The 24089-nt window shown below is 35.3% G+C and overlaps 2 pseudogenes across 2 annotated transcripts; both read right to left on the reverse strand.

The window, feature by feature from the left end:
* Positions 1–15713: 15713 nt before the first annotated feature.
* Positions 15714–16366, reverse strand: LOC306647580 (mesoderm induction early response protein 1-like; annotated as a pseudogene). The gene has a single exon. The product of its transcript is annotated as a mesoderm induction early response protein 1-like (transcript).
* Positions 16367–22053: 5687 nt separating this feature from the next.
* LOC306648036 (riboflavin kinase-like) lies at positions 22054–23644 on the reverse strand (annotated as a pseudogene). Its single transcript has one exon. The product of its transcript is annotated as a riboflavin kinase-like (transcript).
* Between the last annotated feature and the right edge of the window lie 445 nt (positions 23645–24089).

The raw sequence follows: 24089 nt of genomic DNA on the forward strand, positions 1-24089 counted from the left end.
AGGTTCAAATTTCCTGCTTCCATAGACTTTCTTGGACCCACAATTACAATTCCTCTACTTTGTGGTATTGAATCCCTGGTACCTCCCTTGGTTACCCAGTGACTCTAAGAGTACTCTCCCTTTTTTGTGTGATGGTTTCCTCTTTCCCAGCTTGATCCCATGTGGAGAACCTGGTTTCTGGGTACTGTTGGTACTGTATGTCATCATTTCCATACTGGCAGTTTTGTGATTCATACTCTGAGTAAAATATAAAAATTAATCTAAAATAAAATAAAATGTAAAAAAGTAGAGGTAGAGCTGAAGGTCACAGATTGAGGAGATAAGAGGCAGATTAAATGTATTGGGAGCTGTGGTGGATCCCAATCTCAGATTCTGTGCTAAGGAACATACATTATCAGCCATCACCCTCACTAGTGGAGATGAGGGAAGCATGCATTTCTCTGAGAGAAACCAGGTAAAATTAGTCTTAGTATTCTCTGTACTATATATGAAGTTATATAAAGCATTATAGAGTTACTTTATTTTAGGTAGAGGGGAGTGCCAGGAGGGGAAGTGGTACGGAAGTAAGAAGGATAGCAGAGTAAAACAGACATTATTGCCTCATGCACATATATGACTGCATGACAGATGTGTTCCTACAATATGTGCAATCAGAAAATGTGAAATTATACTCCATTTATGTATTATTTATTAAAATATATATTTCTCTCATGTTCAACTAATTAGAACAAATATAATTTTTTTTAATGATGAAATGGAACTCTTGGACCTGGAGTCATAAGAAAGTAAAATCACTTCAAGAAGATCTACAGATGTTCCAGATGTTGGAATCAGAAGACAGCTCTTTGACACAGTGATTATCAATATGTGAAGGGTTAATACAGGTATGGCAACAAATGAAAATCTAGTTATTTTTAGAGAGACTCATAAACTTTAACTAAATGGAAGTATGTAAAATGACAACTCTAATATCAACATGCTAATATTCCACATGGATTGGACTGGAGTGGTTTCAAAGAAAATTTCAACAAATGCCAAAGCATGAGACTTCTAAAGCCATGTTAAAGGAAAATTTAAAATAGAATAATACCAGAAGTAGTTGAACAGGCATTCAACATATGTGCAAGTAGGGAAGACTCATCTGGGGAGGAGGCACACCAGGTTTTCATGCACTGTGGAAAAGTTTTTCACCATATGCAGCCCAGTTCTGGATGAGTTAAACCTCTGCCTTTGGTGACCATGGTTTTTGCCCTACTCCCTTGAATAACATGATCAATTTATCACCAAGGTATCACCTTAAAACCTGTCCCACATGTAAACTCATTCCATGGAAGGCTTCTGGGATGATTGTGACAAATGGGTTGGTTTTCCCCAAACTTTATGGCGTTTGCTTTTGTGTGGAGCAACAGAGAGCTCTTTGAAGAGGCACAGAAGTGTAGACATACATCCTTGTTTTTATACTGTGAGCTTAGTGTGTGACTTAGAGAAGGTGAGTCCAATCTCTCTTTTTCTTAATTCCCCTGATTTTTAATAGAGACAAAAATGACTCCATGTATAATTGTGAGGATGAGGCACTAGAACATTAATACCTGGGCTATTGCTTCAACCAGCTAAACAAGTATATCTGGAAATTAGTTTTCAGGCATTGGATTTATGAAAGCTCTGGGAGGTCCTCAGATGTAGTGATTAGTCTTGAATAAATGTTAATGGACCAAGGTCTGGAGTGGATCAGCATGCATTTGAATTCTGGATTTTATATATTTTATATTATATTTTACAGGACCTTGAATAGATTTTAACCTCTCATAGCCTCTATTTATTCATCTGTAAGATGGGACTGATCCATTTGCTTTCCAAGGCTATGATGAGAATTAAATGACTTCATAGATAGTAAGTACTTGGTGCACACTGAGTGCTCCCTACGCCAGGACAGGACAGGCTTTGTATTCTAGCTTTATTGGTGCACGACCATAAGCAGCTCTGTTGACAAAGCCTTGAGCAATGTAACAGCACTCTGTCTCAAAATAAAATACAAAATATGTCTGGGGATGTGACTCAGTAGTGAAGTTGCCCAATTTCAATTTCTGATATAAAAAAACCATTTCTATTAGTGCATTATAATTATTTTAATAGTGTGTTCATTGTGACATATCCACAAATGTGCATAACATCGTTTGATCAGTCTCATTCACCAGTGCCTGGATTTTCCATCTCATCCTCCCTCCCAGCAGTCTCTACTCCACTCCTCTACCTACTATTTTTGTGAGATCCCCTTCCTTTTTTTATTTCATTTTTCTTTCTACCTTTCATGTAGGAGAGAAAACACTAGAAACTTGACTTTCTGAGTCTGGGTTATTTCAACTAGCATGATGTTCTCCAGGTTCATTTATTTCTCATAAATGACAAAATTCCATTCTTCTTTATGGCTGAGTAGAATGAGTACACTGGTGAAGATTTACATAGATGCTATTTACTGGGAATGTCACCTGCCAGCACACAGGAGCCTGCTGTTGTGGGAACCAGGGTACAAAGACCCAGGGAGCAAGAGGTTGATGTGAAGCATGTGGGGACCTTCCATCTGTGGCCTTGATTGTTCGTACACCCACCAACTAGCCTGATCACCTCCAGAGCATCCTTCATTGTCTGTGTTGACCACTAACTTCTCTCTCTGACTGAGTTTTCATCCTTATGCAAGGGGGGCAGCCTGAAAGTGAAATCTCAGCATCCTCCAGGTGTTAGCTGTAGGACTCAGTTCCTGCCCACAATTATTTACCTTGTGTTTATGCATGAAACTGTGTTTAGCAGCATTAGAGTGGCCAGTTCAACACATAAAATATATTAATTTAGGTGTGCAAGATGAGATGTGAATTCACTACAAAAACATGAGGTTAAAAATAATAATTTTATAAAACAGGAGTTCTAAAAGTCACACAGTCCTAATTATTAAAGGAACATGTAGAACATCTCTACCAGATAAGAGTGTATTTTTGGATCAGATTAGATCCAATCCAGATATTTAAATAATGTGAAAGTCTTGAAATCCTCAGGTAAATATTTTTTAAGGTGAAGAAGACTTGTATATATGAGATCATTCCATTTTTCTCTATGTGCTGCAGTTTTTAGGGAAGAACTTAAGAAAGCAGAGTGAAAAAATATGAGTAAAGATAATATTGCCAGCTGTTTAGGTTCCACAGTAGCTCGCATTTAAAAGTGACCTGTTTTTCTGTGTTCTCAAACTGGGTTTGAATAATTGCCTGTCCAGCTTGCATTTTAAATTCAAGCCTAGGATTTATAAACATCTGGCAGAAATTGAGAAATAAGGAAATCTGCTGTTTTGAGCTACAGAGACAAAATCTCATGAGTAGAGCATTTTATCTGTTTATTTCTATTGGAAAATCAGTCTCTTCAGGTGTGGTACTATAGTTTACGTTTTTTCTAAAGGCACCACCCATTTTTGTATTCCTCAAGCTTTAATATTTACTGTGAGCATTTGTACACAAAGCTTCCTCTCTTTGGACACTGTATGTCCTATAGTTTACACCCAGTTCTATACTTGCACGCATTACCCTTCTTTGTCTGACATGCATCCTCAAGAGAATACACACTTCTAATTCTTGAAGTTCCACTGTGTCCATTCCGTGTTTGGGCACCAAATGCTACAACCCAGAAGGGTGTACCCTAAATACATCAAGGAGAAATGAGTGACTAACAAAGATACCAAAACCCTTACCAATAGAAAGCTGGGTCCAAGTGAGACACCAATGTGTATTGGAGAAAGAGTGATGAAGAGTTAGGACAATATGTTATATGGGTTTTATCTCTGAGATAGATAGATAGGACTCAGGGGTGTATAGCGAGGACTTTCTGATGTGTTTAGAGATTGCTCAATGAAGTATGGAGAATTCATCTCTAAGGTGTGTCTAGATTAAACTTTTAGGTGTGTAAGAAGGGCTTTTGATGTGAGTAAGGAGAGCTTTCTTAGTTGTATAGGGAGGTTACTTTGAAGCACGTAATAGGAACACTCTAAAAGGTGAAGAGAGGGCTTTTGGAGGCATGCAGGATGGCTAAATGAGGTATGTAAGAGGACTCCTTGACATGAGTCAGAGTGCTCCCATAGGGAAGTAAGAAGGGCTGTTTGATGTGTATAGAGAAGTCCTCTGTAATGAGTGAAAAGGGCTCTCAGATTTGTGCAGTGTGATCTCCTTGAAATTTGCAGGGATGGATCTCTGAGGTGTGTAGAGGCTGCCCCTGAGGTAAGTAGAGTAAGGTGGACACTCTGAGGTTAGTAGCAATGGTCCTACAAACTGTGTAGCAAGGGCTCTATGAGATGTGTAGGAAAGTGCTATGAGGTGTGTTCAAGGCCACCTTGAATTGTGGCCTTCTGAGTTGAGTAGGTAAGGCTCGCTAGGATGAATAGGCAGGGCACTCTGAGGTGAGCAGAAAGAGCTCATTGAGTTGTGTACAGAGGGACTTCTGAGGTGTGTAGTGCGAGATTTTGAGTTGAGTAGTGAGGACACATACAGATGTGAATGGACTCTGAGAGGTGTGTAACAGGACTCAGTGAAGTGGTAAGACAGGACTTTGAGGTATGTAGAACTTCTAAGCTTCATATGGAGGGCTGATGAGGTGTGTAGAGAGGAGTATCTGAGTTGAGTAGGAAGAACTGTCTGAGATTTGTAGTGGAGGTTCTCTGTGGTGTGTAGGAAGGAAAGATTGAGGTCCGTATGGACAGATGGATCACTGAACTATGTTCAGAGATCACTCTGAGATGTGCAGAAAAGACTCTTCATTTGAATAGGAGGACATTCTCTGGTGATTAGGAATGGCTGTCTGAGGTTTGTGGGGAGGACTCTGTGGTGTGTAGTTAACTTGCTCTGATTTGTGTAGGGTGGAATACATGAGGTGTGAAGAAGGAATCTATTAGGGGTACAAGAGGGCTTTTTACTGAATAGGAGTACTAACTCATTTGTGTAGGGAGGATTCACTGATACAACTAGTGAGAAGTCTCAGATTAGTAGGGAGAACATTCTGAGTGTGATGACAGGGTTTTTTAGGAACATAGATGGAATCTTAGGTTTTTATGCAGGGCACCCGGGGAGTATCTTGAGGGCACTCTGAGGTTTGTAGGAAGGGCATTATGATGTTCATATTGAAGTCTCTCTGAGATGTGTAGGGAGTATTCTCTGGGGAAGATTCTCTGTGGTTTATAGGGGTGATAATGGGTCCATTGAGTTGTTTTGGGATGACCCTGTAATGTGAGTAGTGACAGATCTCTGAGATGAATAGCATGGACATACTGAAGTGTGAAATGAGGACTCTATGAGTTGTGTAACACAGCTTTCTCAAGTGTAAAGGGAGGGTTATCTGAGGTGTATTGAAGGCTGTGTGTAGTGTGTACGCAGGTTTCTCTGAGGAACACAAAAAGAACTTTCTAAAGTGTGTAGAGATTTCTCAGTGAGGTGTATATTTTATGTATGGATAGCCCTCTGAGGTGTGTAGGAACAACCCTTGATGTGAGTAGGGTTGCCTTTCTGAGGTGTGTACGGAGATGACATTGAGGAGACCAGGAAGAGCCCTTAAAGGGAGAAGGGGATGTTTTCTGAGGTGTGCAGCAGTGCTGTATGTGGTGTGTAAGGGGAGTCAGAGTGTACTGCTAGGTGAGAATAACAACTATTTGTGGTATGTAGGCAACACCTGTGTGTTGAGTAGAAATGACTCTCTGAGTAAGTAGAGAGAACTCACTGAGGCAAACAGGGATGGCTCAAGATGTGAGTAGTGAGGGCTTTCTAAGATGTGAAGGTTGGGCACTCTGGGGTGTGTAGGGAGGTCCCACTGGGGTTTGCAGGGAAGGGATTGTGACCTGTGTAGGGTAGGTTCTATATGTTGTGTTATAATGTGCTATGACATGCCTCAGAGGGCTTCTTGAAGTGTGTGGCTATGCCTTCTGAGTAGGTAAGCTCACTGATATACTTAGGAAGGTCCCTCTGAGGTAAATAGAAAGTACTCAGTCAATTGTCTATGGTGGGGTTCTAAAGTGAGCAGTGTGAACTCTCTGAGATGAATGGGTGAACAACTGATGTAGAAGTGAGGGATACTGAGGTGTGTAGAGAATACTAACTGGGGTATATAGGGTGGGCACATTTTGGTGTGTAGAAAAGGCTCACCAAAATGTGTAAGGATTACTCTCTAATGAGAGTAATGAGAGATCACTAAAATAAGTAGGGAGGACACACTGGGTTGTGAATAAAGGGTACTATGAGGTGTATGACTGGGGTCTCTAAAGTGTGAAGGAAGGGATTTCTGAGGTGTGTAAGAAGGACTCTCTGAGCTGTGTGAGAGGGTTCTAAGAGGTATGTGGGGAGGACAGTCTTAGTTTTTGTGTTTGTGTGTGTGTGTGTGTGTGTGTGTGTGTTTAGGTTTTCTGCGTTGTATAAGAAGGTCTTCATGAGTTGTGCAGGAGGAATCCAAGAGGGGAGTAGGGGGGATTTTGATTTAGCAGGAGTAATATGTCAGTTGTGTAAGGACAGCCTTCTGAAATGAGTAGCACCATCTCTTTGAGATGAGTATGTGTAAAAGACAGAGTGTTATGGGAGGGTGTTTTGAGTGGAGAAGAGGGAGTCTCTGTGGTGTTTAATGAGAGCACACAAAGGTGTATCACAATAGCTCTCTGAAGTGTGTAGGGAGGTCCATTTTGGTAAGTACTGAGGGCTATCTATGATGCGTAGGTAGGGTATTCTGAGGTGTGCAGGAAGGACATTCTTTGGTTTGTATCAAAAGCATTCAAAGACGTGTAGGGAGTCTTACACTTCCAAACAAATTTTATGATTTTGTCTATTTCTATGAGGTATGTCATTGTGAATTCAATTGGAATTGCATTCAATTTGTATAGCACTTTTGATAATATGGCCATTTACTAAGGTGATAGAGGCTACTTAGGTCATGGAGACTTCACTTTCATAGGGACTACTGACATCATAGGCTTTTCAGATCATAAAGATTTCTCAGGTCATAGAGTTGAAGTGGGTCACCCATGAAATTTAGATGACTCAGACCATTAAAATACACAAATAGTGGTTGCACAGGTAATAGAGGTACCTGAGTAATAGACTTACATGAAATTGAACATGCTTAATTGAATGTTTATTGGTATTTTGGCTAATGTATCTGAAACTTAGTGGTGTATTCATAAACAAATTTTTATATATGTAAATATGTCATTTACCTGTCCAACTGCCTCAAGGGTAAAATAAATATTTGTATGAATAGTGTTACAAAATCCATGATGAAAAATGTACCTTCATATATGTTTTTCTCTCTATTTTCAGGATTACTTTCTTATGAATTTCCTCTTTCCTTATAGGCCTATTCATTACTTAACCCTAACCAACATTGAATGCTAACCCTAACTGTGCCCTACACATAAGGTCATTTTACATTCATACTAAGGTGAATGTATATGCATTCTTTAGCTTAGTTATGTGAAATTTAAAGGTGTTTAAATATATGCAATTTACCTGTGCATTCCTCATATCTAAAATAAGGTAATCACATGACTAATATTAAACTAATCACGACTTCCAAACATGTACATTCATATTTGTTTTTCTGTGCATTTTTATGCATCCATTCTTATGAATATTCATTTCTCTTGATATAACTTTTTATACCTTCACCTTAAACCTAACCTCAGGCTATAGTCAGTATTAGTCTTTTTCCTACACACTAAGCTCACTTGTCATAAAACCATAAATACTTAGTTGAACATATACTTAATTGAATGTTTACCATGGTTTTGCCTTAACTTTGTGAAATTTAATGTAGTAATCATCAACATATTCATATAATTTCAAAAATGTCAATTACCTCTTCATCCCCCATTTCTAAATATACTCATATGACTAACATTAAAAACACCACCACAGATGTAAAATGGATATTCATATGTTTTCCTAAAAGTTTTTATGCAACAATTTTTATGAATATTACTGTTTTTTGATGTGCCCATTAGTTACCTAATGCTAACCCTAGTCCACCCAAAATTTTGTAATAACTCTAAATATTTCCTACATCTGAAACTCATTTTTCAAGAAGCCATATTTATGGGTAAATGTTTATGGACATTCTTCCTTATGTACCTGCAAATTAATGGTGTAATCATTAACATTATATGTTCATACGTGTCATTTACCTGTGAATCACTAATATGTAAAAATTAATACTTGTAGGAGTATTATTGAACCAATATGTAATTTATATGTTTTGTACATATTTCTTGCATCCATTCTTATGCTTATACAATGTCCAAATATACTTTTCATTTCCTAAACATAACCCTAGACCCACACAGAATTTGGGACTAACCTTACATTTCCTTGCACCAGATGTACATTTTACATGAAAACATACATACTTAGGTGAATGCTTATGGGCATTTTGCTGATGTACCTGATATTGAATGGTGTAAGTGTAAATGACATAAAGTCTTTTACCTGTTCTTCCTTCATAAGTAAATACCAATTATATTACTAACATTAAACCAATTCCACGAAAAAATATACACTCATACATGTTTTTCCCCTATTCTTTTCTCTTTCCATTCTTATGAATATTGAGGTTTCTTCATATACTTCTAAATTACCTAACCCTAACTCCTTTTGCACCCCAAATTTTGTGCCAACCATACTGTCTTCTATAACTCAAGATCATTTTTCATGAAACCAAATATGGTTGAATATTAATGGGCTTTTGGGCTAATTGACTTGAAATTTAATGATGTAATCATTTACACATTCATACATATGCATATTTGTTATTTAACTGTGCATCCATGATGGTAAAAAATGTACTTCTCTGGCTAATATTAACTCGATCTCCACAGCAAAACATGTACATTAAATTTGTTTTCCAAAATGTATTCATGCATGCATTCTTATGAATATTCGTGTTTCCTGAACTTAGAATATTTGAATATATGCATATCAGCAATTATCCTGTGACTCCCTCATACATAAATAAAAGGACTTATATAACTAACATTAAACTAATCTCCATAACAAAAACTGCAAATCAGACAATTTTCTACTGGTATCCACGCATACATTCTCATTCATGTTCATGTTTCCTGATACACCTATTCATTCCCTAACCCTAAACTTAGGCATACTCAAAAAAGGTTTCCTACCTGGAAACCCTATCCATGAAGTTGTTTTAACATCAAGCAATGTACACTTATGTGAAAGTTTATGGGTCTTTTGGAGCATATCAATAATTAACTGTGTAATCATTAACATATTTATATATATAGATATATATCATTTACTTGAACAACCCTCATATGGAAAACCTGAAGTCATTTGAAGAATATCAAAACAATCTGCACAAGGAATGTACATTTAAATAAGAATTCCTATATGTTTTCATGTGTACATTCTTAGGAATACCCATGTTTCCTGAAAAATGTATTTATTAACTAACCCTAAACCTCGTTCCTCCCAAAATGTGGTACAAACCCTAAACTTACACCTAAATCTTATGCTAATTTTAACGGAAAACATACACTTAGATAAACATTGAAAGGCATTTGGCTTGCCCACCTAATGCTATTTAACTGCGTAAAGATTAATGTATACAAATATAAACATTTAAGCATTCACCCCTCATATATAATAAAATGTATGTAATATATGTATATGAAAATATATTTGTATGATGACAAATATTTAACAAATCCCTATGGCAAAAATATACACTCATATATGTTGTCCTATATATTTTCACACATACATTGTATTTACATTTCCTGATATACCTGTTTAATACCTAACACTAAACCTAGTCCAGCATCTAATTTGGGACTAAACCTATACAGAACCCAAAAACTGAAGCACAATTTACATGCAAACATACATGATTACATTATTGTTTTTGAGGATTTGGGTTAAAAACCTGAAATTTAATGGTATAATCTTTAAAAATTTTATATATTTATACATTTCATTAAACTGTGCTGCCCTCATAGATGAAAAATATGTTCATACAACTGAAAATAACTCAATCTTCATTGCAAAATATGTACAAAACATATGTAATTTCCTATATGATTTCACTTGTGAATTCTTATTTATGATCTTCTTTACTGATATACCTAATTCTCTCACCCTACCACTAGCATCACCCAAAATTGGTTATTAACTCTCGCTACACCCTAACAACTGAAGTTCATTTTACATGAAACCATTCATAATTAGGTAAATATTTATGTGTTTTTTATAGCTTTTGTACCTGAATTTCAATGCAATAATTATTAAAATACTTGTATAAATGCATAAATGTCAGTTATCAATGCATCCCTCATACTTGAAAAAGAAAGAACAATATACTTGTTAGACTAATATTTAAACAAATCCATGGTAAAAAGGTACACCATGTTTCCTGATGCCTCTTTATTTCCTAACCCTATCCTTAGCTCACCAAAATAGAGTACATACCCCAAAATTATCCTTACACATGAAGCACATTTTACATGAAGTGATACAAATTTAAGTGTATGTTTATCATTGGTTTGACTCATCTACCTGAAATTCAATGGTGTAATATTAACACATTCATATATTTTCATACATGACATTTACTTGAGTCCCTCATTTGTAAAAAATCAATCATAAGATTGACATTTAACCAATCTCTAATGTAAAAAAATGTACTTATATATATTTTCTTTGTTTTCAAATGTACATTATTATTAATCTGCATTCTATAAAAACCCTAGGTTCACATTAAATTTAGTACCAACCCTCACTGTATAACTACAGCTGAAGCTCAATTTACATGAAAACAAACATACTTTCGTGAATGTTTACTGGCATTTTGGCTAGTGTAACTGAAATTTATGAGTGCAATCATTAACATATTCTTATAGATGTCCAACTGCCTCAGACGTGAAAAAATTACTAGCATGACTTATATTAAACAAACATGGCAAAAATGTACATTCATATATGTTTTCCACCATCTTTTCAGGCTTACATTCTTATGAATTTCATGTTTCCTGATATACCTCTTTATTTCTTAACCACAAGTTTAGCCCCAAACAATAGCTGATGATAATCTGAACTGTCCCCTACACCTAAGGTTTTTTAAAATATAACCATGAATACTAATATGAGTGTATACCTGTGCTCTAGTTTACATACCTGAAATTTAATGTTATAATAATTAACCTATTTATTATATACATGCATATATGAGATTTGCCTGTGCATTCCTCATATCTAAAACAAGGTGATTTTATGACAGATATTAAATAAATCCCAATGGCATAAAAGTGCTTCCATGTGTTTTCTTCATGTTTTTCTGCATTCTTATGAATATGTTTGTCTCTTGATAAAGCTTTTTGTAACATAGCCCCACCCAATAATTGATATTACCCTATATATTCCCTACACCCTAAGCTCTCTTTTCATAAAATATACTTACTTCATTGTTTAATGTTGTACTGTCTTAAGTACCTGATATTTAATGGAGTAATCATTCATATATTTATATAAGTGCAAAACAGTCATTTACCTGTGCATAGACCATATCTAAAAATTTTACTCTTAATGGCTAATATTAAAAAAATTATCGAGGCTCAGGCTCACACACTGTCAAGCAGCCGGTGGCGACCGCCAGGGATGCGCCCTGGGCCTGCACTCAGGTGAAGGTGCGCTGCTCCACAGCTGCGCCTGTGCTGAGTCTGGGGGACCGCCCAGGTAGGGGTCACATAGGCCGAGGCACTAGCCCCACCCAGGTCCCGCTTTCCCAACACGCCAGGCCCCGCTTTCCTGCCAGCTGGCCCTGGGGCCTGAGGTCCCAAGCCCCATCCCAAAGCTGGCCCCGGCCTCATGGATCCTTCCTGAGAAGGTCTTTCCTTCCCGCTTTGCCAGGGTCCAGTCCTAGCAGGAGTCCATGGGTTCCACACTGGTAATGGGGCACAGGGAGACAGCATCAGCAATGGATGGAGAATGAAAGACACAGACTCTAGTTCTGGTGCAATCACTCCCACTTTATTCTGGGGAAGGCTGGGTTTATATACATTTTTCTTCAGGCTATAAAGGCAGTCTTGTGGTTAATGAAATTAAAGAAGTTTCCAAAGATTAGGCAGAAAACAGTAACTTTACAGATTATCCTTACCTAATCACAATTGTTTTAAGAATATCTAACTACATCAATGAACTAATACAATGTTTATTTTCTTAATATCTAAACTCTATGTGACCTAAGACTATTCTTATTACTCTCGCGGTTAAAGCTATAGACAAGTAATCTCATGTGACCATCTCTACTAGGTCCATCTGGTTAATATCTAAATTGCTGAGTTAAGGGCTACAGGAGGGCAGCGGTTGCAATGGTTCTTGTGGCCAAGTTTTTTTTACTGAATAGATTGCATTGTCTTATGTAGCTCTTTTTTCCAGAACAGGTCATTGTGCACCAACCTTTATTATAGGGGTGACCTATTCTTTGTAGGAAGGAAGGAATGTTCTGAAACCTTATTCTTTTACCCCACCACCACATATAAACAAAATCATCATTAGGATTTAACCAGCCTGATGGAGACAAAGGCAGATCTATATCTATTTTCTCCAGAGGCTTTCAGGGACTCATTGTATGGTTGCAAAATTATTTTTTACTTTGTTAGTGGTAAAGATCCATTGTTTTTCAGATTGTAGGTAATATTTTCTGGAATTTTTGTTGTATTCCCCTTATAACCTTAAGCAATCTGTTCAGACTGAAATGAGTAATATATTATCAGAAAAAAACAGCAGAAAAAACACCATGCTCCGGAGCAAAACATCTGGCAATTCCCTTTAGGATGAGCCTTTGCAAACATCCTCCAGAGGATCTTTGTCAAGCACTGGATGGAATTCCGGATGACCCAGCACCGCTTTACCCTGGGAGAAACATGCCCTGGAGCACTGAGGAGGTGCCAGACTGTGGGTGAGGCACCCTGATTACAGACAACTGGCCAGGGTATGACTTAAATTTGTTCACGTACCCACAGCACTATTACGGAGATTTGGAATATGTGCTCATATCTCAAGGCATCATTGTGGACAGAATTAAGTGACTGGCAAAGGATATAATGAAAGACATAGGATACTGTGACATTATGGTCCTGTGTGTACTTAAAGGTGGTTACAAATGCTGTGCTGATGTTTTAGAACACCTTAAGAACATCAGTTGAAATTCAGATTGATTTGTCTCTATGAAGGCTGATTTCATCAGGCTAAAGAGTTAAAAGTCCTCTTCAGAGGTGGCCCTATGCAGAACATCACACTGCTGACATGAGGAAGCACAGAATGGACAGAATATCAAACCAGGAAAATGAGTTCTTACTGTTGTTTTTGCTGAAACCAACCCTGGAAGGCTTTATGCTCTTCCAGAACTTCTTTGTCAATAAATATTATAGAATGATTGCATTAAAATTGAAGTTCCTTGAAAAAATATCAATCAAAATTTATATACATATATATTTTTCTACAAGTTTTCACAATCCATTCTCATGAATATTCTTGTTCAAGGATATTCACATATATCCTTAATTCTAATCCTGACCCCATCAAAATTAGGTACTAACTCTAACCATTCCCCACACCTGAAATTCATTTTACAAGAAAACATACAAACCTAGGTAATGATTACAGGGATTTTTGCTAACATACCTGTAATTTAATAGTGTAAACATTAATACTCATATATGTTCACACTTGTCATTTTGTTTAAATCTCTTATATATTAAAAACATAGTCAAGTGACAGAGAACAAATCACCAAAGAAATTAATGTAATTCATATGTGTTTTGTACATGTTTTCTTGCATTTATTCTTTTTTTTTCCAATTCCTCTCATAAAAATTAGCAACTGTAAAAATTAAGAAATTTGTTTAACAAGCTTAAATTTAATTTTAACAAGCTTTTTGTATTAAGAAAGGACAGCTCAGTCAAGACATATGTACTGTAAAAATCTTTCAAAGGCTACAAAGAATCTGGAAAAATACAGAATGGATTTCTTAAGTCCAGATAAGAATATGGAAAGACATCACTGATGTCAACAATTTTACATATGCAAACTTGACATGGTTTATTTTTAAACTTCTATATATAAAAAAAATCATGCTAGCATAACTTTCAGGATTCATAAGGGTTTCCTTAATAATAATACTCAAATTATATGGAAAGAAAATGCCTTTTATAAGGACATTTCAAGAAACTCAGAAAAACAGGTGTTAAGCAGAACTTTGAACTTGTTTTTTGGATGTATTCCTCCATATGAAACTAAAGAAAAATTATCTTGTAGTGAACTTTTATAATGAATATATCAAATGAGAAGGTACTGATATCTTTACTTCATTCAAATTTGCTGAAATTATTTTCTATATCTTTAAAAGGGTCTGACAGCTGTGCAGTAAAAGAACTTGAAAAAGGCAGAATTGTAAAATCTTATTTACTAAAAATTTATGATTCAATTAAAATTTTCAAATTTTAAGCAATTGCTGTAGGAAATAAAAATTTTTAAGGTAAACCCATCAATGCTGAAAATTGTAGACACACCAGAATTTTCTCCAAATAAAGTAAAATAGGTCTAAAATTTAGTCATCTGTGTTTTCAAGTTCTTCAAATTTTCCATGTAATATTGCTTCTTGGAAAAATTCAGAAGAACCAGGACTTTGTTTTCCATTGCTATTTACCCTTTGCCTTTTGTCAGGTCTCTCAATTTTTTTATCCAAATCATTTTCACTTCTTGCAGTCATATGGGCAAGTTTTGGGTCAGTGGTTAGGTTATCTGTTTCATAAACATTGGTATCCATGTCTGCGTGAAGTGGTTTCTTATTTCCACCTGTTGGTCCATTGACACGTAATTCTTCAAGTTTTGCTTCTTCTTTGCTTATATTTCACCTGGTCCATTAGATGACACCCCATTTTAGTTACTATTGCTTATAGTGCCATCTTCTTTCTCAGACTAGCTATTGCTGCTGTTTGAGGCAGTTGGGGGAGGCGATGGTGCTCCATTTGATACAGCACTTCCACTTTCATCCAAAAGCCCATGGACGTAGTCTGTTACACCAGTATGAAGATTATATTTCTTTTTTCCAAATCGTGTTTGCTGAGCAAAGAAATCATAATGCTCTTTTTTCCACATATAATAGAATGCTACACATTCAACAACCAATCTTGTTCATACATTATTAGCCTGAATCAAATGAACATCTTTTCCTTAGGCCTTCAGCCCTTGTTCAAAATTTCTACATTCTTCCTCTGTCCAAACAGATAATTCCTCTCTAGCTGCTTTTACATTAAATCTTGATCTTCTCAATGCTTCTTTTGTATCTAAATTACTTTTAACCAATTCATACAATGCCTGTTCATTGTCTTTTATGTGAGATCCTTCAGGAATTGCTTCTACACCTTTCTCATTACCTGTTTTCTAGATGCATCCTTAAGAATTACAATCACTTTATCTTCTGGTAAGTACTCAGGGTCCTACAGGAGTTGATCATCATTTTCACATACTTTTTCACTTTCTTTGTATCTACAAATGCCAACTGGAATTTCTGCTTGAAACATGGAGCCCACCATAATCTCCTATTTCTAGTCTTCTGATGGAATATAGTCCTCACCTTCTTCAGATTTTTCTATTTCGCTATTTGTATCAAAATATTTACATCATCATGGGCAGATTATTTCCTGGGTATCTTGAGAAACAACAGACTGTGATGGATTATCATTGGAAGACTGAGTTTCATCTTCCTGACCTGATGAATCCTTTATATTCTCTTCTTTATTTTCCCCACTACAGCCACTGTTGTCAACATTATCAGCATCTTCATCATCTTCACCCTCCTCTTATCCCTCTTCTTCCTACTCATCTTGTTCAGGTAGTCAAACAGTACCACCATAATCACAGAGACTGAGAAGTTCATGAATTGGCATGTCGCCTTTCTTTGCAAGATCCTCTATTTCAGAACTGAAGTTTGTTTCTCCTTCCATCATTTCTTCCTCTCCTAATGTTCATTCATCATAAAATCATGAACCAGCATATCAGCTGACGGATCAAATTCAGGGTCATCTGATGTTGCTGAGCCTCCTGGACTTGAAGACTCAACAGATGGCTGGCAATTTGACGGAAAAAGAGTCCACAGACCGTCTGCAAACCAATTAAACATAAACATCTGATGCACATTTTCAGCATCACATCTGTCTTGTGTGCACTGAACCTCAAACAGTTGGTTCTTAACCACATCAGAAACTCAGCCAGGCACTGGGAGAATCGAGCCACCACACCATTCCGCAGCGGATTCCCAGCGCCCTCAGATGCCAGGGAGACCCGCGCTGTCGCCACCGTGAAGCAGAAATATCTTGCGTTCATTCTTACGATTATACATTTATCCAAATATACCTTTATATTTTCTAAACATAACACTAAACTCACCCCAAATTTGGGACTAAATCTTACAATTCCCAAATCCTGAAGTAAATTCGTCATGAAACCATACATTTGTAGGTGAATGTTTATGGGTATTTTGCCTGATGTACCTTGATCAGAGTAATCATTAATATATTTGTACATGAAAAATGTCATTTACCTGTGTATCCCTCATAGGTAAAAACAATTAATTTTTCAACTAACATTAAGCCAAATATCCATGGAAAAATGTGAGTTTATATATTCTCCTGCATGTTTTTATTTGTCCATTATTATGAATATTCATTTTTCTTCATACACCTATTAATTCCCTAAACCTAGTTCAAGCCCACTCCAGATTTTGTACTAATCCTAACCATACTCTACACTTCAAGGTCATTTTACATGAAACTATTTATTGTTAGTTGAATATTTTTGGGTTCTTTGTTTTATTATCCTGAAATTTAATGAGGTATTTATTAACTCATTCAGATACATGCATACATGTCATTTACCTGAGCAACACTTTTGGGTTCAAAACATTTTATTATGACTAAAATTAAACCAATCTATAGGGCAAAATAATATTCATTCATATATTTTCCTACAATTTTTTCAGGCATACATTCCTATAAATATTCACATTTCTTGGTATACCTTTTCATTCCCTAACCCTAAACCAAGTTCCCCCCAAAATTTGTTATAAACCCTAGACATACTCCTACAACTGAAGTAAATTAACATTACCCATGAAACCAACTCTCTTAGGTAAATGTTTACAGGAATTTTGGCATAACCTTTATTTAATGAAGTAATCATTAATAGACTCAAATATCTGCATATATATACCATTTACCTGAACATCTCTCATATGTAGTAAAATATTAGTACAACTAACATTGAATCAGTCTCCAAGGCAAAAAAATATACAATGGTACATATTTTCCTACATGTTTTCATGTTTACATTCTCCTGAATATTTGTTTCCTGATATATCTATTTATTTCCTAATCCTAACTCTAGTCCCACCCCAAAATTTGTATGAACACTCAATACACCCTGACCCTTAGGTTAATTTTACATGAAGTGATTCATACACAGTTGTATGTTTATTATTCTTTTGGCTCACATCACTGAAATATAATGGTGTAATCATTATTACGTTTGTATATATGCATCCAGGCCATTCACTTGTGAATCCCTCATAAGTAAAACATTATTTGTATGGCTCACATTGAAACCATTCCATGTGCAGAATATGTACATTCATATGAGTTTTCATTCAGATTTTCACATGTACATTCTTATGAATATGCATGATTTCTGATATTCCTCTTCTTTCCCTAACTATCCCTAGCTCCATGTAAAATTTGATACTAACCCTATATGTACACATAAAACTCAAGCTCATATTACATGAAACCAAATATGCTGAGGTGAATGTGTACAGGCATTTTTGTAATGTATATGAAATTTAATGGTATAAATATTAACATATTTTTATACATGTATATATGTGATTTACCTGTGTATTGCCTCATGGGTAAAAATCATACTTGTATGACTAATATTAAAAAATCTATATGGCAAAAATATGTAAACTCACGAATATTTTCCTACATGCATTTGCACATACATTCTATGATTATTTATTTTTCCTGAGATCTGTATTCATTTTCAAACCCTAACCCTATCCTTATCCAAAATTTGATAGGAGACCTACCTTTAACCCTACAACTAAAGTTAATCTAACATGAAACAATAAGTATTGAGATGAATGTTAATGGGCATATTGATGTACCTACCTAAAATTTAGTGGAGTAATCATAAATATATTCAAATATTTGCATATATGAAAATTTATCTGCCTAACCATATGTACAAAAATATTAGTACAACAAACTTTAAACCAATCTCCACAGCAAAAATATAAAATCATACACATTTTCTTTCATCATGCATACATTCTAATAAAAATTCATGTTGCCTGATATACCTATTAATTCTCAAACCCTAACCCTAATCACACCCAAAATATGGAGGGAACACTAACTGTATCCCATAAGTTGAAGTTATTTTAACATCAAACCATACATAATTAGGTGAATGTTTATGGGTCTTTTGACTTTGGTACCTGAAATTTAACTGTGTAATCATTAATATATTTTAGATGTGTGCATATATGTCATTTGCATGTGCATGCCTCATATGTAAAAAAACTGTACTCATGGGATGAATATTGAACTAGTCCTCAAAATAAATGTGCATTTAAATGTTTTCTACAGATTTTCATGTATGAATTCTTATGGTTATTTATGATTCTTGAAAAATCAATTCATTTCTTAACCCTAACTCAAGTCCCACCCAAGATGTGGTACCAACACAAAAGATACAACTACACCTTAAAATTATTTTAAAGGAAACCAGACACTTAGATGAACATTGACAGGCATAAGACTCACATACCTAACATTTAACTATGCAATGATTAACTTATACAAATATCATGCATATGTATCATTTAAGAATGCATCACTCATAGGTAATAACATGTTATTGTATGACTAACATTACTCAAATCCCCATGACTATAAATGGATGCTAATGCTTTGCTACATGTTTTCATGCCTAAATTCTATTCCTGTTTCCTAATATACTTAGTTATTCCTTTACTCTAACCCTAGCCATAGATAGAATTTTGGGACTAAACCTAAATGGACTAATAAAACTGAAGCTCTTTTAAACATGAAAACAGGGATATGTACTTAATTGTTTTCAATGGGTTTGGCTTACATACTTGACATTTAATGTTGTAAATTTTAACATATTCATATATAGGCATGTATGTCATTTAACTGTGCTTCCTCATGGGTGAAAACCGTATTCATAAAACTGACAATAATCCAATCCCTATAACAAAAAATGTACACTCATATAAGACTTCTTAGATGTTTTCACTAGTGAATTTTTACCAATATTCCTGTTTACTGATATACATACTTGTTCTTACCCTAACCCTACCAACAAAGAAAATTTTTTACTCCCCACAACACCTGAAGCTCATTTTACATGAAACCATACATAATTTTGTGATTACTTTTGGGTATTTTTGTTGTATGTACCTGAATTTTTATGCAGTAATCATTAAAACATTTTATATATGCATATATGCTAGTTTTCCATGCATCACTCACATGTGAAAAAAACATCAAGGTACTTGTAAGACTAACATTAAATCAATCTCCATCATAAAATTGTGCATTCATATGTTTTCCTTCTGTTGACATGTATACATGTTTATGAATATTCATGTTCTTGATGCACATTCCCTAATTCTAACCCTAGACTTCCAAAATTTAGTTAAGTATTTAAAGTACCCTTACTCCCTAAGCTGATTTCACATGAAGTGAAACATACTTAGGTGTATGTTTATTGTTGGTTTAGTGCATATACTTGAAACTTAATGGTGTAATCATTAACACATTCATATGTATACTTATATGCCTCATGTGAAAAAGTTTTTTCATATGGCTAACATTAAAACAGCCCTAACACAAAAAATCTACATATACATGTACATTCTTATGAACATGCACGTTTGGTGATGTACCTAATTCATTCACTAACATAACCCTGTCTCCATGTAAAATTTAGTACTAAACCCTAAACACAAACCTAAAACTCAAACTCATTTTAGATGAAAACAAACATGCTTAGGTTAATGTGTACTTGCAGTTTTGATAATTTATCTGAAATTTAGCAGTGAAATCATTAATATATTCTTATATATGCATACAAGTAATTTACCTTTGCAACTCCCTCATGGGTAAAAGTGTAATTGTATGACAAATGTTAAACAATCCACACAGCAAAAAATGTATATTCACATGTATTTTCCTACAAGATATCACCCATACATTATGAATATTCTTATTTCTGTTACACCTATTAATTACCTAAATAAAATCCTTGCCTCACTCAAAATTTGGTACAAAATTTAACTGTGTCCCTACCACTTAAGTTAATTTAACGTGAAACCATACACACTTGGGTGAATATTTACCAGCATTTTGTTATACTTACCTGAAATTTAATGGGGTAATAACTAATATATTAAAATATAGCATATCTTGCCACTTACCTTTGCATCCCTAAAATCTCTACAGCAAAATATGTATAGTCATACATATTTTCATACATATAATCAAGCACATATTCTCATGAATATTTATGCTTCCTGAAATAACTCTTTATTCCCTAGCCCTAACCCTAGCTACTACACACAACTTGGTATCAACACTATCTCGATCCTTAAGCATGAGGTTATTATAACATCTTACCATATATAATTAGTGAAGTTTTATGGAACTTTTGGCATATGTGTCTGAAATTTAACTGTGTAATTCTAAACATATTTAGGTGTATGCATATATATTATTTGCCTGTGGAACCCTCATATGTAAAACTCTCTATTCATAAGATGAATATCAAACCAATTCCCACAAGAAATACATTTGTATATTTTCCTATTTGTTTTTCTGCATATATTCTTTTTTCTAAAGAAAAAACATCACTTATTTCAAGACCTGAAAACATTCACAATAATCAAAATTCAACTACTCTAATTTCGTATAATACATAAACACTTAATATAAAGCCTAAAAAATGTAGACATAATTAACCCCTAAACACACTATGATTTTCAAAAGCAATGGCATTTAACAAAATGTAAGGTGACAAAAAAACATCAAAAGACTTCTACACAATAAATAAGAACATAACAGCATCAAGCTGTTTGGACTAAACAGTCTGTCTTTACACTTTCCATGTTTGTTTTTAACTTTGTTTCATAAAGCCAGTGGTAACTGTGGCTTCTTTCAAGTATGGGATTTCTGACATTAAAAATTGTATTTCAGAGCTGTGGATGGAACTCAATCACAGAGCACTTGCCTAGCATGCACAAAGCCCTGGGTTCAATCCCTATCATATACATGCGCACGCGCGCGCACACACACACACACACACACACACACACACACATACACAATTTTTAAGGAGAAATTAAAAAAGACACAAATAGCATTGTCATAAATCGAAACATAATCTGACTGAATTTATCCATGTATCCTTTTTTTCCAATACATTTAGGTGTTTTTCTTAGGGACTTTATGTTTATTACCATCAGTAAGTATGACTTATTCAGGTATTAGGAAAAATAATGTACAATGAGTTTTCTTTAAAATCACCTTCTACTTGCTTCAAACTATCCTCCCACACCACACCATCCACACTTTACTGTTAAAGTGAACAATGATGCAGTGTACTATCTGAGGAGGACACAAAGCAATCTGTAATTTTAACTTTCATTTGTTTGTTGGTTTTTGGTGGTACTGGAGATGAAACCAGGGCACCACACATGCTGTGCAAGCACTCTACCACTGAGCTACACCCCTAGGCCAGTGATGTGTAATTAATTTCCTAAATACCAAACATTTCAATTTTCTGCCAATATAAACAAAAGAACTCAAGTGGCCAAAAGTTATAGTTGGTAGGAGAAAAAAAGGCAAAGGATGAATATTTTTAAATAAAATTTTATTTAAACCATTTACTCAATTTACAAGTGCTTTTCAGGCTAGCATTAAATCATATTGTGCATACATGGCTAAGACAGTTTAGATTTGCTCTGGAACATATAATCACATTTAAAATAAATAATCTTCTAAATATTTCATAGTTTAATTTGTTCTTAGTTTCCCTGGAGAGAAAATAAAAATATTTTGTTAAGAAACTGGTAAACACAAATGAACAGTTACATATTCATTTATATCCTGAGGATGCCTAAAGATTTTTTCCTGTTTTTTTCTAAAGATGCAATACAGATGTGCACCTGATCACCTTGATTAGTGATGGAATGGAATGGTATAGACCAATGCAATCCTTATGGGTACAGTTTAAGAATACTCTGAGTGGAAAAAAAAAATAACTGAAGCTGGTAATTGTTTAAAGAATGAACCAGTATCAACAAAAATGTTTAAAATCAAAATTATATACTCTTGAAAGAACACAAAAAGCAGATCATACAGAACCAAAGACATTCGTTTTACTGTCCAGAAAAACTCAAAGGCAGAGGGAATCCAGGCCACTTTAAATTGAGGCAGTGCTACATAAGACATGGAGGCGGAATAAACTGACCTCAGAAGGGAAATGAGGAAAGCAAATTTCCCAAAAGTGTTCATTTCTGTACTATATAGGAATGCACAAAATATCAAAATTACAGTCTATATTTTCTTTCTGTTCATAGTAAATTATCAAACTTCTGTTTAGTGCATTACTTTTATAAGCCTTCTATTTAGCAACATATGCTATATTCATGCTTGTATTTTACCATGAGAATTAGTTCTTATCTCAAATCAGATTTATATACATTTTTATTTCCATTATAAGACACTTAATATCTTTCTAGTGATTCATTTTAACAACCTTGATTTTTAAATGATTCTTTTTAGTATGATAGCATGATAGTTTGAACAGTTGAAGCATAATAGGATAACTACACAGTAATATTTAATTTACAGCTATAGGAAAATGTTTGATTTTTAAAATATAAGCAAGACTGCACAATTAAAAACAGTGAAATAAATAAATAAAGTAATATTTTTATCAGTGGTCATTCATTATTTTGCTTTTAGGAACCTGGAAGAAATTGTCGTCTTTGAGTTTCAAATATTCTGGTAAATCTAGTCACTTCTTAGCTTCTTCAATATCACCTTGAATTGCTGAAATAAGTAACTCTAAAGAATCTAAGTTCTTTTCCGGTCTGAGCCAGCCAACAATGGCAACACTGAAGATCTCCCCATAAGAGTCCTCTTCAAAGGTATGGATGATATGAGTTCCCATGGACTTTTTCATATTCTTGTAGTATGGGTTCCATACTATGCTCACCATCTTATGAACATCTCCACTTCCAACATTGGCTCAACCATAATAAATGCCAGTGGATACGTCAGCTGGAAGATTATCTACTACTTGTTCAGGAAAATTAGCTGTGGGGATGCCCAGCTGCTTGGAGCCGCGGCCAAAGCCCCGCACTACTTGGCCCCAGAGGGCCAAGTATGGCAGGCTTCTCATGACGCCCACCGCCTGGGACGCAGGCTTCAGGCCAGTTCGTGTGTCTGGCGGAGCCGCTGTGAGAACGGTGCTTGGAGCCCCGGACCAGCCCAGGCAAGAACTATACCCACTGGGTGCGCTTGCCAAGTACCGGATGGCACCGACGACACGCTGCAGCGGGTCTCTCACACCGCTGACCCAACAGAAGTTGGACAACTCAAGAAGTGAGTCTCCACCACTAGTGCTGCGCAAGCGGCTGTGGCAGGGAGCGCGGCTGGGGCTGCCAGAAGGTGAGGGAGGTCTCCGCCAGTCTTCACTCGGCATAAGGACACTTCCTCCTTCTGCATATATTCTTATACATATTCTTGTTTCTTTATAAAATTTTACAATCCCTAATCATAACCCTACTCCCACCCAAAATATGTTAACAACCCTAAACTTATGTCTCCACCTGAAGCTGATTTTAAATGAAACCATAAAGTTAGCTGATCATTGAAAGGTGTTTGGCTTACAACATAATATTTACCTGCTTAATTATTACCA

The sequence above is a fragment of the Sciurus vulgaris genome (genome assembly GCF_902686455.1).
Source record: "Sciurus vulgaris genome assembly, chromosome: 17".
NCBI classification, from domain to species: Eukaryota; Metazoa; Chordata; class Mammalia; order Rodentia; family Sciuridae; genus Sciurus; species Sciurus vulgaris.